This window comes from Notamacropus eugenii, chromosome 6 (assembly GCF_028372415.1).
Source record: "Notamacropus eugenii isolate mMacEug1 chromosome 6, mMacEug1.pri_v2, whole genome shotgun sequence".
NCBI classification, from domain to species: domain Eukaryota; kingdom Metazoa; phylum Chordata; class Mammalia; order Diprotodontia; family Macropodidae; genus Notamacropus; species Notamacropus eugenii.
The window spans coordinates 23,796,018-23,810,961 of NC_092877.1; the positions used below are offsets into that span (position 1 = coordinate 23,796,018).

The 14,944-nt window shown below is 41.1% G+C and overlaps 1 long non-coding RNA gene across 5 annotated transcripts in view; it reads right to left on the bottom strand.

Moving 5' to 3' along the window:
- Window positions 1-10,016: 10,016 nt before the first annotated feature.
- Window positions 10,017-14,944, bottom strand: part of LOC140510549 (uncharacterized) — a 131,983-nt gene continuing 127,055 nt past the window's right edge. For all 5 annotated transcript variants that reach the window (XR_011969281.1, XR_011969279.1, XR_011969284.1 and 2 more), the window contains one exon: window positions 10,017-11,667. This is a non-coding gene — a long non-coding RNA (uncharacterized lncRNA). The remainder of the gene's footprint in view (window positions 11,668-14,944) is intronic.

Below are 14,944 nucleotides of genomic sequence, written 5' to 3' on the forward strand. Positions count from 1 at the left end.
ATTAGTCACTAAGTTTTATTGATTCTATCTATACCCACAACCACCACAATGTGAGGCCTTTATCACTTCTCTGACTGTTGTGAAAACCTAATTAGCTTTCCTACACCATGCTCTCCTACAATCCATCCTTCACAAAGCTGCCAAGATATTACTAAAGCCTGTGTTTCCCGCGCTAGAGGTCAATGGCTTCCTGTGCCTCGAAGATAAAACTACTTTTTTAGCATTGCATCTGCCTCAGGCATTTCTTATTCATTCACTCAGTTACAGCCCAACCAGCCTGTTGTTCCCCAAACTCAGTAGTCCATCTACCTGCACGTTTGCCTGTCTGGAATACTCTCCTCACCCTACCGCCTTTCAAGGTTCAACTCAAGTACTTTTTTTTTTCCTGTGGGAAACCTTCCTGATTCTCTTCGTTGTTAGTATTATAAACTCTTCAATTACCTCTGATTATCTACTATTGACTTCTCTACAGTGGTATTCCTCAAGCCACATTTCCTTTTTATGTCTGTGTCCACAGCCTCTTGCACAGGGTAAGCACTTAATGCTTAAATTGTCCACTTACAGGGTCAACATCCCTCAATTCCCTGAATACACTTTTCTCTCTGGTTCCCCTTTCCCAATGGGACCTGTTTCCAAATTAATCCTACTCCATGCCCGAGATACGTGGCAGCCCTGCTTGCTTGTTCTGGAATGTTTCCTGCTTTCAGTATCTTCCCCTAGAACTTAACCCTTGATAGCACAACTCTTCAGTCAGGAATGTTATGACTACAAAGTTCACAGCACACTCCAGAGAGGAGTGACCAGCTGACGCCAGGGTTAAGATAGGGTCAGGTTATCCACCTGTAATCCACATGGGCAAGCAGAGCTTGCCAGTCACCTGCCATGGGGCTGACTAGGCATAGGTTCAGCTTCTGACAAGGGAACCTGAACACCGCAGAGGTTCTGGATCTCTAATAAGGTAAAGTCTTCAACGGCAAGCCGGAGCTGCCATAAGTACCCTGGCAGGGTACTGCCCTGGGGTGGGTAAGCTTTCAGAAAAGTCTGCATTAAAAGGTGTCTGTGAACTTTTTAGTCATAATATTCCTGATAAACCTTATTTCAGTCTCTTAATAACCCTATGAGGCAGAGACTACAAGAACAACTATCTTGCAGCTGAGAAAGGAGGCCAAGGGAAGTGCAATCTCATGGATAGCAATCATTCGATAAAGCCATCTTTCTGACTGCCAACGAGTGCCTGCTGCTCACAAAGCGACCCGACAGACGCTGGGGATGTAGACGAAAAGCAAACAGCCCTGTCTTCCAGTAGCTTGAATGTCACTGGAAGAAAACATCCTGTGGTTGGGCCTGGAGTCAGGAAGAGCCCAGGTCAAATTTAACTCAGGCACGTCCTCCTGGCCGACCCTGGGCAAGTCACTTCACCTGCCCTGTTCTAGAAGGGACCACCAGGGATCTCCCTGCCCCCTAAGCTGGAGATCCCGTTCCGGGAAGCCCCGTCATCTTTTCTGCTCCCGCGCTTCCCTGGGGACTTTCCCCTGCCATCCCTCTCTCCCATAGTTAGGACCGAATCCCCAAAGTAAACCGACAGTAATCTGGTGCGGAGAGGGTGCGCGTGGCCCCTGGGGCGGGGAGCGGGCTGGCCCGCTGGGTCGCCTTCGCAAGCCAACCAAGCAGCACCGAGAAAGCGCCCGCCACGTGCCAGGCCCCGAGCGGGCGAAGACAGAAGGGCCTGCTCTCAAGGAGTGTAAAGAGGGCCGGGGGCCTGCCGCGCTCGGGCCGAGTCCCGAAGGGAGAGACTGGGGCGGGGGCTCACTCGGCTCTCCCTTCCCCACCTCCCACCCCCGTTCTAACGCAAAGCCGACCTCCCGGAGCCTTGAGCTCTGACCTGGCCGGCGAGGCCTGGGCAGGGGAGCTCCGTCCGGCCGAGGGGAATGGAGGGGGCCTTCACCTCTCACGCCGCTCCTTCGGCCAGGGCTCTGCCCCCTCTTTTTTAAAAAACAATTTTTTCACCCTTTTCCTAGTCCCAAAGTTTCTCTCCTTATTTTCTAATCGCATCTATCTATTTTTTTCAGTTCCAAGGGATGTGGTTCTTCTGGGTCAAGTAACTTGAATTGATTGAGGGTAACTAGATTCTCCCTTACTACTTCCCTATTTATTTTATGTATCAACTTTCTATTAGCCATTTTTTTCTCCCTTTTTTAGGGAGACAATAATCCCCAAATCATTATCCTTGGCAGATAGAGCAGAAGTAAAATAAGAATTGAGCAGCTCAGTTTTCTTGATTATTCTTGAGAATATCACAACACACAGGAAAGAAGGAAGAAAGAAAGGAAAGGAAGGAGATAGGGAAGGAAGGAAAGGAGGGAGGAAAGAAGGAAGGAAGGAAAGAAGAAGGTAAAAGAGGGAGGGAGGAAGAAAATAAGCATTTATCAAGCACCTACTATATGCAAGGTATTCATTTGAACCAGCAATCCTGGGAGATAGATGCTATTCTGATCCTCATTTTACATTTGAGGAAACAGCCAAATAGATTAAGTGACTTGCTTAGGGTCACAGAGCTAGTAGATATCTAAGACCAGATGTGAACACAGGTCTTCCTGACACCAAGCCTAGTGTTGTGTCCTCTGTACCACCAACTGACTTTTCTAGTAGAACCTTAGTCCATGGAATGTGCCAATACCTTTTTTTTTGAACTTTGAAAGCAGTTCTTCCAAAATCTAACATACAAGGTAAATCTTTTCAATGTTGATGATTGAAACTATGAGTCCCAGATGTATAAAAGAGTTTATTTGAGGATTTTGATAGAAACTTGTGAGAAACTGGAGATCATGTGTCCACAAAACACACATCTATCAGAACATTAGATCTCAAGATATTTGAAAGTCTTTTTTTCCTTTCTGATTTTTATAATGCTAATAGAATTGCCTAAAAACTATTAAATTTCCTTGAGGTTACATGTGTTTTCTGAGAAGAAAACTTTGATGTGCTTGCTAGAAAGAGAGTACCATGCTAGATTTAAAACTCCAAAGAATACTCAAGGAGCAATCAAGACATATGGAGAAATTAAAAAGAAATAAAGTTATCAATTTTTTCCTATCTGGGGACCATGGACAGAGAAGCAAGAAGAAGAGTTTAGTACATAAACTTAAATCAATTCCACAAAAAGAAAGAGGGAACAGTCAATAAAGCTAAGCAATTAGACTGGCCAACACTCACGAAAACTCAGCACATGAGGTTTCCTGAATATAATTGAAAAGGTTTCAATTTTGCTTTACCATGAAGACTTTCAAAGTCATTGAATACTTGACCAATCTTAAGAAGTCCCTTCCCTTTAAATCATGGTATTACAATACTATAAAGCCTACCTTTAGCTGAATTAAATTTAACTGCTTTGAGCCTATAGATATAGCTTTTTCTTTTTAAAAAATATGACTTTTATTTCAATTAGCATTTTTGTATAACATGTAAATCAACAAATCAAATGACAAATTAACAATAAAATGTGTTTGGAACATTTTTTTAAATCTAGAGTACACATCCAAGTATGTGTCTAACATTTCCCTTTCTGTCTGTCTTGAACTCTAAGATGTCATGACCGCCATCTCCCAATTTCTAATCATTTCCACTACTGCGACCAGCTGTTCCTTATTATTGAGAATCAGGTTCAGAATGGCAGTTCCCCTTACTGCACTCTTCACATTTCAAAGGAAGGCATTTTCATTAACACAAGTCAAGATTTTCTTAGCTGCTTTGCTTTTAGCAAGAAAATCCCAGTAGACATCTGGCTAGTTGAAGTCCCCCATTACTATCTATCCTACCTCTGTACTAGTTTCACAGTCGGCTTCTGGAACTCATCATTCAATTCCTCCTTCTGTCCAAGTGGTCCATAACATATATATATATATATATATATATATATATATATATATATATATATATATATAGAGAGAGAGAGAGAGAGAGAGAGAGAGAGAGAGAGAGAGATGAGATGAGAGATAGATAGATAGATCTTTGTATCTATACATAACTATGTGAGCATAGTGACATTGTTTTTCCTTCCATTAATTCTCACCAAAGTTCTCTCTACCATGCTTCTTCCCTCCATTTTCTGGAGTTCCACACAGAAGTATATCTTCTTAATTTATCTTTACTCGCTTAAAATAGGACTTCCCTGATCACACCTTCAGAGACCATACCCCACTCCATCCTTTCCTAGGAAAATCAGTTCATTAGGCTTTTGAATTCTGCTGAACTGAGTTGAATATAAACCCATTTAATTCACTCTAACAGGTGCCAAGACCATGTTTCACATCCTGTTCACAGTTATCCACTCCACACATCTTAACAGCTACCCTGCTATCACACACATACCACCCCCACAACCAAACCTAATCTGCATCTCTTGTTCTGGGAATCAGCCAATAGTGTTGTTTCTTCTGGGAAAGGCCATTTTACAATGGCTCCAATCGCCATCAATGTGACGTTTCAAACCAAAACTTTCTTCCTTGGCCATCACTTCCTTCTATGAGAAAAATGAGATAATATAATGATGTCTGCCCTCTTTGGAATGTTAGTTTTTTGAAGACAAGGTCTGCCTCACTTTTGTATTTATATCCTCCAGTACCTAAAAGACATTTGATAAATGTTCTTTCCCTCCTTCCTTTTCAATGCTATTCTGATGCTGATTATGTAACCTATTCTTGAATAAAGTAAATTCATTCATTACTGTATTCTTCTCATGAGTTACATCTTACTATGCATCAACTGCAATTTTAAGATCATATTTTCCTTCTTGCATTAAGATTTATAATTGACTACATTTTTTACATACTTGTCACATTTGTTCATGGACATCTAAGGTCCTAAATATTTTTACTTTCCCTTCCCCAGGATACTATTTCATGATGCTGACCATATCCATGGCTATTTTATTCCCTATACCATACCTGCTGTGCTCTGTGTTAATTATTTTGGTAGAATATAAGGTGCTTGAGGGCAGGGACCATTCTGGTTTTGTCTTTGAATCTTTAACACTTAGCACAATGAGTTACATATAATAAGGACAGAATAAATGCTTATTGAATGATATGAAAATTGATTCATTTTCAGTTTAAAGCCCTCTTGATCAGATCCACAAGTTCTCAGGCAAATATATTCTTTCTAGACCCTCATTAAATGCACTCCATCTTGACAATGAGTCAAAATATGTTATGATATATTGTCTATTTCAATAAGTCTATTTTTCAATCATTTTCAGTCATTCACAACTCTTTGTGACCCTATTTGGAGTGTTCTTGGCAAAGATACTGGAGCCACTTCTTTCTCCAGATCATTTTACAGATAAAGAAACTAAGGCAAACAGGCTAAAGTGACTTGCCCAGAATTACAGCTAGTAAGTGTTTAAGGCCAGATTTGAACTCAGGGAGATGAGTTTTCCTGGCTCCCGCCCTAGTGCTATATCTACTGTACCACCTAGCTGCCCTTCTAAGTTCCATATACTAAGCCCTAAACTAGAAAACCCAATCCAGTCTTAGTATCACCAACATCATGATAATAGATGTCATTCATATCATGCTTTAAGAATTATAAAGTATGTATAAAGAGTATCTGTTCTGAGCATCACAGCTCTGTGTGGGGGTGATTGCAGGTGTTATCCCCAAGAATCAGATGAGAAAACTGAGGCTGAGAAAGATTTAATATGCACTCATAGTCATGCAGCTAGTAAATACCAGGGATGGAATTCAAATCCACATCTTTTTTTTACTTATTTGACTCAATGTCCAAGCTTCCACTTTTCTCCTCAAGGTATCTTTTATCTCCATGTGAATCACAGTAAAATGATTGCTATTCATCAGGTTTGACAAGTCTGGGAGTCTTGCCATCACATCCCAGATAGATGCAGAAGACAGAAGACCTCCCAGCTGTTCAGGTCATGTTGAAACATGACAATCTCAGTACACCTCAGCAGGGAGTTGCCAGCCACCAGGACTCATGTCCTCTCTTTGTGGCCGCTAGGAGATGGATAACCTTTCTCTTGAAAATTCTCATCTTCATTCTGTGATCACAATCCAGAGTACAGAAAATTGCTTCCTCCTGAGAGGGTCTGAACCCATCCTCTCTCAGAAAAAAATAAAAATAAAAAAAGACAAAACACTAACTTATATTGTAGCACCAGCGATCCCAGGGTCCTTGTCTTTTTTCTTTGCATTAACTTCTTCTGTCAACCAAAATTTTGACTCAGGTTTGGATTCCCGTCTATATTTTTTCTTTACTTCTTGAAGATTTTCTTCCATTTTTGGAGAGCAGAGAGACCTTTTTGAACGGTTCACTTTCTTTAACAGTAAATATATAGAATGTATTTAACATACATACATACACACATTTTAGAAGACATAGAGTAACCCACAAAGGTCCCTGGAATGTTCCCTTGGTCTGTCCCTTCCCCCTCACCCCAATTCTTCTTAAAACTGAGATCTTCCTTTCTCTGGGGCTATTGCTGATATCTCATGCCATGATCTACCTGAATGGGCTCCAGATCTGTTTTATAGATCCAGAAATGAGGCTGGGAAGGGTAAGTGACTTCCTAGTTCACAGAATATATTTTTGGCAGAGCCAGGATTTTTGTTTAATTTTTATTTAATTTATGGAATAAAACAAGCATTTCCATAACAGTATAAGAAAATGATGGTACATGAAGCTGTAAATTTATTCTGTGCAACTTGGCTATGCATTTTAAAGATATAATCAAGTTATGTTTCTTTTTTCTTTTTTTTAATTGGGTCCTAGACTTGCTGTCCTCTACACTGAATCCCCTGTTCCTTTGTCCCGTGCTAAGAGAGGATTAATCGTCCCCTTAAATCTTTTCTAAGCCCCAGAAGAATCATTTTTTGGACTCCTGGTCCATGTCACGGCTCCCAGGCTTTTCTTTGTCTGTCCTCCCTCCCTGGAATGTTTTCCCTTCTCATCTCGGTCTTGTGGCTTCCCTGATTTCCTTCCAAGTCTCAGCTAACTCCTTACCTTCTACAAGCCAGCTTTCCTAATCCCCCTTAATTCTAGCACCTTCCTTTTCTTGATTCTTTCCCATTTATCCTGTGTAGAGTTCATTGGTATATCGTTGTTTGCTGCTATCTCACCTATTAGACTATAAGCTCCCTGAGGAAAGGGACTGTTTTTTACCTTTCTTCGTTCCTCCTAAGCTTAACACAGTACATGGCACATAGAAGGGTTTAACAAATACCAGCTGATCAGCTTATCACTGTGACTGAAATGTTAGTGAACATTCGTTTGGGGTCACCTTGGGTTATAGAAGCGGTCGAGGTCTCACACATGCTTGGGAGGGCAAACAAAGCAAGTGATGAATAAAACTTATTTCAAAGGAGAGCAGAAGATTGCTCCAAGTGTGTTAAAATAAAGGCAAGAGACAAGTAAGAGAGAAGGAAATAAAGGAGCCGAAAGATAGGAAATTTCTTTTGGATGAAGGAAAAAAAATAGGGAGCTGGCTCTTGGGGCTTTGTCCTGGGGCAGTGAGATCCAGAGGGGGTCCCTGTTCCTGACTGAGTGCTCCTTCACCAGGCATGCTGTGGTGTAGACCCTGTGCCTCTTTCTAGAGGCTACCTTCCCCCATCAAACCCTTGAAGGAACAGAATCAGGCTGTCTTCTTTCCTGAGGTAACTGTGCTTGTGGTCTCACTGTCCTCCCTTGCCAAACCCTTCAGCAGGAAGTAGTGGAGAAAGATCTGGATTTAGAGTCAAGAAGACCTGGGATCAAATCCAGCCTCAGACACTTACTAGCTGTGTGACCCTGGACAAGTCACTAAACCTCTCTGAACCTCAGTTTCCTCATTTACAAAAATGAAGGAATGATACTCTGTGGCCTTTACAATCCCTTTTAGCTCTAAATCAATGATCCCATGACCCCTCCCCTTTAAGCTTCCTTCTATTCTAATTTCTCTTATCCTTTCCTTCCATTAAAGTACTCTTCTGATGATAATTTTGGTATGGCATTGACCACAGAATGTTAGAGCTGAAAGGAAGGATTTATTAAGCACCTACTATGTGCTAAGCATAATGCTTATTAAACACCTACTCTATACTAAGCATAAAGACATTACAAATATCTCGTTTGATCCTCACAATATCCCTGGGAGAGGTAGGTGCTATTATTATCATCCCCATTTTATAGATAAAGAAACTTTGGCAGACAGATTAAGTGACTTATCCAGGGTCACACAGCTAATAAGTGTTTGAGGCCAGGTTTGAACTCAGGTCTTCCTGACTCCGGGCCCAGCGCTGTGTGCACTATGGCACTCTCTACCTGGGACTTTAGAAACTATCTCACCTTAGAATGAATCCCTCTACCACATACATTGCAAGTGGTCACTCAGCCTTTGCTTACTTAGAGACTTTCAGGGAGGAAGGGTAGCACATTCCACTTAGGGAGAGTCCTCCTTGTTCGGGTGTTCAAGCCTCAACTGATATCTTTGCAACCTTGACCCATTGTTCCTGGTCCTGTCCTCTGTGATGGCACTTATCATAGGATAAAAGACCGCAGAGGCCACAGAATCCAAATAGCCCTTTTTACAGGTGATGAAACTGAGGCCCAGAGAGTTTAAGCACCTTCCCCAGAGTCACATAGCTTGTAAGTGACTGAGGTAGGATTTGAACTTAGGTTTTCCTCAAGTCAAATTCAGTGCCCTTTGTATGCACTGCCTTGAAATACTTGAAGATAGCAATCCTCTTGGCTATGACATTTAATATTCTATGATTTTCAGAAAGTTATTTTAAGACTCAATTCCCCTATTTATAAAAATAAAGCAATGTCTATCTATAGCCTTAAGAAAAATGCTACAAATCGCTAATAATTGTCATTTGTTGTTGTTTGGTGTCTCTGACTGACTCTTCATGATCCTATTTGGGGTTTTTGTGGGAAAGATACTGGAGTGGTTGGCCATTTCCTTCTCCAGCTCATTTTACAGATGAGTAACTGAGGCAAACAGGGTTAAGTGACTTGCCCAGGGTCACACAGCCAGTAAGTATCTGAGATCACATTTGAATTAGGTCTTCCTTACCCAAGGCCCAGCACTGTCTCCACTGGGCCATCTAGCTGCCCTTTACAATTCAGAAATTAGCAGCTACAAATGCTAGGAATCAGGACTTGATCTATTTGATTATCTAAACTTAAGAAAGTGATAGACAAAATGTTAAATGTGTCTTAAGTAAATCTTTTCCCCAACCAATCGTTACATATCATCATACAATTGGCTGTTGTCTTAGCTCTTCTTTAAGACTAGATTGTCATTTTTCTTAATAGACAACTTAGTTACTCATTAAGGACCTGAATCAACACCCTAAAATAGCCCTTGACCATTGCCCTGCCTGGGTGGCAGCTCTGTGACCAGGGATGGGTCATAGAGACAGATGAGATGAGAATGGAGCAGATATATTTCAGGTGATTTTGGCTTTAATGTGAAAGAATAAAAATTAAAAAACAAAAACTTAAAAGGGTGACAACTCCAGGTCAGACCAGGCACGTAGTCAGAGTGTAAAAGATCACAGTCGTAATGTTCTAAATGAGTTAATGCACCTCTAAGGAAGAATACTTGATTATCTTGGAATAGGATTCAGCCACAGAGATGAAATTCAGCACGACTCAATGTCTCCTAGATTAATGTCACTGGAAAAATTATTCAATCTTCTTTCCCTTCATGCAAATAGTAACCTTGGTGATATGCAAAGGATTTTTCTCAAGTCCCATTTTGAATTCCAGCTCATATCCACTCCCTTCAGGTCACACCTGACCCAGCAGAATCAGTAAGAAAGGAAGCATTACAGGCCTATTTAGTATTACTGGCATATTCCAAGGCTTTGAATAAACTGTCTCCATGTCTGGAATACTCTTGCTCCTCATTTTTCCATTCTGAAATGTCCTGCTTTCTTTACAACCCAGTTCCAGTGCAACCTTCTAAATGAGGCCTTTGTTGCCCACCACCCACCCCTTCACCAATCATTAGTGCTCTCTCCACCTCCTAAACTTAGAAAAGGGGCCTACACACGGAATGAGCTCAACTTTGGCAACTGAGTCCCAGCCATTTGCTACTCTCCAAGTCCTAATTTGAAAGAAATAGTGAGCGCAGGAGGCCTAACCCCTTTCCTCTTCCGCCAATTTTAAGAAACTAGTATGATTCACGCAACTCCTCACAGATATCCCAAGGTCTCTGGAGGTGCTGTAGAAGTCAGGTAGAATAGGGAGGAGAGGAGATTGTATGGTTAAGGGAAAGAAAAGGTAAGGGGAAAGAAGAGAAAAGGAGAAAGAAGAGAAGGGAAAAGGAAGGGAAGATGGGAGAGGTTAGGATAGGATGAGATAAGATTAGGATAAAATGAGAGAATCAGAAATCATAATATGGGACAGAATGAGATAAGATGAGATAATAGGGAATGACAGCTAAGGTTCTCTGAGGGCCTATAGGTTATTTAAACTGGACCAGGGCCTACCATGGATCCTTGCAACTCCAAGAGTTTCCCCTGGTGTGGTACAGTGGGAAAAGATGTTGGATTTGGAGTTAGAGGCCCTAGAATTGAATCCTGAGTATGCCACTAATTATCTGTGTGACACTGGGCAAGACTACAGGCTTCTCTTATCAGTAAAAGAGACTTGGATTGAATTAATTTTTAGATTCCTCTAAACACTACATCTATGATCCTAGGACAAGCGATCTTTTATTAAAAATTTAATTAATTTATTTGTTTTCAGTTTTCAACAATCACTTCCGTAAGTCTTAAATTTTCTCCCTCTCCTCCCCCTGCAATCTTATATGGGTTCTACACATACATTCTTATTAAACACATTTTCACATTAATCATGTTGCATAGAAGAATTAAAATGAATGGGAGAAACCATGAGAAAAATCAAACCAAAACCCGATTCCATAGTTCTTTCTCTGGATGTTGATGGCATTTTGTCTCGAGTGCTTTGGGAATGTTTTAGGTCCTTGCATTGCCATGAAGGGCTTAGTCTATCAGAAACAGTAGGACAAGGGGTCTTAACCTGAAGTGCTGACATCTACGGAGAGATTTTAGAGGGTCCATGAATATGGATGGGAAAAAAATTGCACCTTTGCTTTTACTAACCTCTAACTAAAATTTAGCATTTTCTTCCATTATTTTTTAACTTTTTTTAAAAAATTATTTATTTTATTCTTAATTTATGAATTTAAACAAACATTTCCACAAGGAAAAATCCATTTAAAACTATACTTTCAAGTGTTTTTAATAGAATTTTTTTTGCTTCTTCTGAGAAAGGGTCTCTCTATAGGCTTTGGCAGTTTACCAAGGGAGTCCATGACACAAACAAGGTTAAGACCCCTGCCCTGGCATGGAAAAGTCTGAAGATTTCTGCCCCCCTCCTCCCAACAGAGCTCCGTCTGGATGGGGATGGGGTTCCCTCCCACATCCAATTCCACATTCCAGAACAGCTTCTTGCTCCTCATCTATCTCTGCTGGCTGTTTCATATACACTGAGCAGCAACTTGGACAGCAGAGATGATCCTTTATATACAAAGCAGCCAGATTGTACTTACAAAGCTGGTTTGGGGATTGATTGAGCTTGACGTTATCTCCCAGGCTGTAAAAGTCCAAACTGGCAACACATCTTCTTGGGCATCAGAAAGGGGGACTGGTGAGGAGAGAAAAACATGGGGTGAGGAAGAAATGTGGCTTGAGGGAGGTAATTCTAAACAAATGACGCTTGTGAAGAGAGATGGAGATGGAGAGGAGTCAACCCCTTACACAAAGGCTATTGCTATTCAGCCTCAAAGAGGAGCAGTGACATCCTGAGGGTAATTTCTTGACTTGCAAGTGAACTGAATTTGAGTGAGGCAAGGCTGTGCAAAGTCATCAGCCTCACTCTTTCCTCCAGAGTCATTGCAGTCCAGTGCCAAGACACAGGTCAAGATGACTGGAGATGACTCCAACACCAGGGCTATGGACTCAGCGGATGAAAAAACCACAGGATCACAAAGAACAGGTGACAGCCATCTTCTCATGAGAAGCAGAATCATGTAGATGGACTCTAGAGGTGTGGGGAACTGTTTTTACAGAACAAATCGTTTTATTAAAGGGATTTGTTCTGTGAAGTTTGGATTCAATCAAAAGGCCACACTTGGGGACCTAGAGGGCCTCATATGGCCTCGAGACCACAGGTTCTCCAGCCCTGGTAGAGATACTAGAAAGATCTGGGTTCAAGTCTGTCTCTTGTACTTAGCGTGTGATTTCATAAGAGTCACTTAACTTCTCTGAGACTCAGTTTACTCATCATAAAATCTATGTGATGGGTTGAAGTGAGATAATATTGCCTGAATTGGAGAAATTGAAAGGATCCCAGTATCCCTCTAATCCAACCCATACACAAAATGCATCCCTGCTAGAACACACAAGATAAGCAGTCAGCCTTTCCTTGAAGACTTTTAGGGAGAAGGAAACCTACTACCTTGCAAGGCAGCCCTTTCAACTTACAGACAGTTCTAATTGTTAGGAAATTCTTCCTAAAATCAAGCCTAAATTCACCCCCATCATTTCCCCTTTCTGCTCCTGGTCCTGCTCTCTGACCAAAGAAAAGCCAATCCCTCTTCTACATATAGCAGCCCTTCCAGTACTTGAAGTCAGCTAGCCTATCCTGCCTGAGTTGTCTCTTGTTCAAGCCAAACCTGCCCAGTTCCTTCAATAGATCCTCTTATGGCATGGACTGAAGGACCTTTGCCTCTGGACACTCTTCAGTTTATCCATATTTCTTTTAACCCATGATCCTTAGAACTGGCCGCAGTGCTCCACATGAAGTCTGAAATAGGATGGGACTATTTCCCCCCTAAACTATAACCCCTCTTAATTAAGTCCAAGATTGCATTAGATTTTGGTAATGGCTTTATCACATTACTGATGCATATTGAGTTTGCAGTCTTCTATGTATGTGTCTGTGTATATGTATATACACACATGTGCACACACATATGTATGTATGTATATGTATATGCATGTGCATGTATATGTATGTGTATATGTGTATTATTTTTCTTTTCAGAACAGCTGCTGTCTATTCATGCTGTGGTCTTTGTGAAGTTAATTTTTGTACCCAAATATAAGAGAAGGCAGTTATCCCTACTGAATTTCCCATTCTGTGATTCATCCTAGTTCTCTAGCATGATCCTAGGTCATCCAGTGTGTTCATTGCATGCCATGAACCTTAAATGAGTTTATATCATGTTCCATGCTTGGAAAAATTAAAATCCTACTGTGTAGGGATCTAAAATCTAAAGTTGCCTAGAGCAACGAAGACCTACTTCAGAACCTTCAGTTCATGTAAAGGGCAGGACTTGAACCCAGGTCTCTTTGACTTCAAGGTAAGAGGACCCTCTTTCCACTACACTACACTGCCTCTCAAAATTAAACACAGGGTGGCAAAATGTAAATCTTTCTAGTCTTCTAGCCCATAAGAGAATTCATTTTTCTGGCTTGGTGATAGTATTAGAATGTATGCCAGATTGCCTTATTTGTATTATTTCCAAAGGCGGCATCATGTATTGATCAGGCAGGCTCTCAATATACTGCCACATCTGGTCCTGCCTAACTCCGGGGCAAGGGCCTGGCAGGCTGCCTGACATGTTCCTAGCAGAAAATATTTTTACCTAATTAGCCAGCACACATGAACTTATAGGCCAGTAGGCTCTAACCACCTGAAATCTCTGGCTACATGCCCAAACCCTGAGTAATGTTTGGATGCAGCTGGCTCTGTGAAAGTCTACTCTTTGTCATCAGAGGGCTCAAGTCAAAGCTAAGAGCCAGTGTCAATGATGTAAACCTTGGTATGGATAGATCGTGACTAAACACAAAAGAAGAGATTCCTCTTGTAAATACAACTGTCTTCATCAACACTTTCTCCCAGACCCTCTCTTTTTAAGGTAACCCCCATTCCATACTTTAGGGGATCTATACTCTTGGAACTGATCCAGAGCCTGAAACGAGGGACTACTAGAGTAATAAAGTTGATTACAATGGTTTTTGTATCACTATTGCGTTACTGCTAAAAAAGCAAAAATAAAAACATTTGGAGAGCTAACAGACTTTACCATTGTTATCAGAAAAAATTCATATCAGGTATATTTCTCTTCCTATAGAGAGACAATATAGAGAAGTGAACAATATTGGACTTCTGGTCAAAACTGGGTTCAAATCCTGTCTCTACACACTTTTGTGTGACCAAGGATAAATTGTGGTCTAGGACTCAGTTTTCCCAACTGTAAAATGAGAATGATAGTATTTAACCAACAGGGTCGCTGTTGGCCACTTGCCTGGTTGTGTTCATCATCACCATCATCATCATGAAAGAGAACAAGAAGAAGAGGAGGAAAGAAAGGAAGGAAGGAAGGAAGGAAGGAAGGAAGGAAGGAAGGAAGGAAGGAAGGAAGGAAGGAAGGAAGGAAGGAAGGAAAGAATGAAAGAACGAAGGAACGAAGGAAGGAGGGAAGGGAAGAATACTGAGAGGTGACGTCTACATCCAGATCATCTTGGCTTTGAAACCAGATCTATTCACTACAACAGGCTATGATAATAACTTACATTTCTATAGAACTTTAAAATTTTCAAAGTTCTCAAAATAACTCTGAGGTAGATAGTGAAGCATCTATATTCTCATTTTATAGATGAGGAAATGGATTAGAAATGCGGAGTGACTTGCTTATGATCCCACATCCAGCCATTCGACTTCTGGTCTCCTAACTCCAAGTCCAGCATTCTTTCCCCAGCTCCATGCTGGTTCCCTGCCAGTTCCATGAGGGCAGTGACTTTGCTAGGTTCTTTGGGTCTTTCATGGGGCCTTGAACATGGCAGGTGGCTGGTAAAGATTTGATGAATGAATAAATGAAAATAAATGAATGAATGAACTAAGTCTTAGGCGCTGG